This window comes from Blastomyces dermatitidis (genome assembly GCF_000003525.1).
Source record: "Blastomyces dermatitidis ER-3 genomic scaffold supercont1.15, whole genome shotgun sequence".
NCBI classification, from domain to species: Eukaryota; Fungi; Ascomycota; class Eurotiomycetes; order Onygenales; family Ajellomycetaceae; genus Blastomyces; species Blastomyces dermatitidis.
Genome location: NW_025544788.1, coordinates 1,137,810 through 1,140,930, shown reverse-complemented (window position 1 = coordinate 1,140,930; position 3,121 = coordinate 1,137,810).

Genomic DNA, 3,121 nt, shown 5'->3' with positions numbered 1-3,121 from the left:
TGATAGAATGATTATTAACATTCTATGATCAATCTGTAAAGAATCTCTGTTAATGAAGTTTTTTCAGTTATAGTTTGAGTTCTAGAACTCTTCACTTCTTCTTCTTTATCTTAAGTATTATCTTGAGATGCTTCATCTGTTGATCTGATATTATCTCACCTGAACTGTTGACTTCATGAGAACCAGCTTTATCAAGCTGTTGAGTAGATCAGAGAGCCGGCCTGATCATGTCAGTAGCTGTATTCAAACCAGCTTTGAATTGAGAGAGTGTTTTGATAATAGAGCTTTCAAAGACTTCAGAAGAATGTTCACTGGCAGAGTGTAAGTGTGAAGAATTATCATTATTAACTGCAACTGACTTAGTGAAAAGAATGTGAGATTATGAATGTGTATATAAGTGAGATTATATTGAATCTGTTATCTTCATATTCATTTATTGAATTCTTGTTAATATTGTTCTCTTTTTCTTGCTTTTTTTTTTTTTTTGCAAATGTGATTCATTTTCTGCAAGTCTCTTTTTTAAGTGAGCAGTAGTATTATTGATTATTGTAAGAGGCCTACGCCGAATAGATCAGTATAATATTGATAGGTCTTATATAACAAAGATAAAAATGTTAAAGAAGGAAGAAAAGAGAAAGTATGAGAATCAGTGATTGAGGTGGATATTTATACGCGTATGTGATGGAGCTTCGGGGTGGAAGAATATACACACGTTCATAGCAGCTGAGAACCAGTGATTGAGAATGATCAAGAATCAGAGTGTACGCGTTCATGGCAGCTGAGAATCAGTGATTGAGAATGACTGAGAATTGAAGTGTACATGAAATCTGTGAAGTGTAATGAAATAGTCTATATAATTGATTGAGCGCAGCCTGTCACATTAGTCTCCTCTTATCAGAAGCAGTTCTCATCAGTCAAGGGCTGCTGTTTTGAATAATGCAGAACTCAGAGTTCAGGTTGATTGATTATAGTTAATTCATTTCATAAGATATTGTCAGCTGTGACTGTGTGATCTCTCATTGAGAATTTCTTCAATCTCTCACTCAAGTTCATTATCTTCTTCTATGATCCCTGGCAGTTGTCAGTCAGAAGTCAGTTGAGAACAAAATGAATTGATGATGATGCAGTGAAGCAAGCTTGTATGAAATACATCATGAATTTCTGATAATGTGTTAAGATGATAGTTATGACTATCTAGAACTTCTATTACTTTATATCTGATGTGGCAGTAATTTAGCATACAGGATGAATGTGTAGTTTGTATGTTCTTAAGATTCAATCATATCAGATCTTCTATCTTATATTGTTCAGCAGAATCTTGATAAACATTAGTTTAATTCTCTTGATCTTGTTTTACAGTTGTCATGAAGGCCTGTGCTCAATTATGAACATCTTGAAGCTTTGTTACTATATTGTCAGTGATCTGAATTGAACTGTGAGAGTTTGATATAAACTGTGTAATCTCTAGAAGATTCAACACTTTCATGTGATATCTGTGTGTAAGAAAGAACAGACTTATATCTGTTGAAACAGCATCTCAACTGTTGATAGCAATCTCTGCATGTAGAAGAAGATTATGTCAATCATCTTATAAGTGATTGCAGAACTTATGAAGATAATACTTTATAGTCTGAATTGTCTGTTCTGATGCATCATTGATCTCAGAGTGATAGACAGTTAATAGATAGTAGACTGACCGTGTGACCGTGTCTGAGACCAGGACTAAACTTTATAGTTGTCATGTTGTCTAAAAGCATTACTTCTGATCATAGTTTGTGTTCATCACATTGATTTCAAATCCTGTTATTTCAAATATTAAAGATTTCAGATTCACTTTTCAAATAAAAATCTAGTTTCAGATAAAGAATATGTTTGAATTCTTAGTCACATTTTCATTCTGATCTCATTATTGAAAATGATATTAAATGAGATCATGAAATCATTTCTTACTTACATAATATCATAACATAGTGCTCATTTGTTGAAAATTCAATAGAGAGTGTTATCAAATATCATTACTTTTCTGAATACAGATTATAATCAATATCATTTTAATTAAAAAAAAAATGTACAATATAAAAAATAATAAAAAAACAAAAAACAAAACAACAAGAAAAAATCACAACAAAAAAAAAAAAAAAAAAAAAAAAAAGAGAAAGAAAAAAAGAAGAGAAAGAAAAAAAGAGATAGAAAGAGAAAGAAAAATAAAAAAAAAGAAAAGAAAAGAAAAAGAAAAAAACAAAAAATAAAAACAAAAAAAAATCAAGATTACAGAGCTGCAGTATTCTCAAAATACTCACTTCTCAGAGTCTTCATAATGTTTATTATCAACTGTGTATTTCTCACAGTGAGAGTAATATAGTCATGATGAGTCATTATCTTAACATCATCTAATAAATAATCAGTATATATCTATATAAATGTGAATAATTAGAAAACATACACTTAAAAAGTGTGATCAGGGTGATTATTATTATTATTCTTCAATTATAGATGTATGCAGTCAGAGACTATGACATCTATCTGAGAACTTTAGTTCTCAGGGTTTTTTCTATGTCTGTAAAGTTAACTATTATACATTCATCAATTTCAGATATGCAAAATCAGAAAATTCCAGCCCAGAATACAAAAACTGTTTACAAATTGCAGTGTTTTAACATCTTTTGATACTTTGAAACCATTTGACAATATCATGACAAAAGAAAAGAGAAAAAGAACACAGTCTCAAAGATAGACACATTAAATAAATAGATAGAAAGAAATTGAAAGAAAAAGATAAAGAAAAAGATAAAGTAAAGAGAGACTATAATAAAACAAATTATTAAAAGAGAGTGTATAGCTGTTTTAACAGACTATATCTGATTAATTTCCTCCTCTTCATACTCAGATAATTCTGAATTTAGCCATTTTCTTGTAGCTGCTTGAGTTTCTGATAGAAAGTCTATTAAGTATTTAATTCCTGTCTCAGTTGAGAATAAGAATCTCATATTTAATTGATTTAGATCATACTTCTCTTTCAATCTGGCTCTGAGACTATTGTATAATACACAGTGTATTACAATATGCTCAGGATTCTCATTTATATTGCAGAATGAGCATTCTATTGAGTCAAATCTATCAT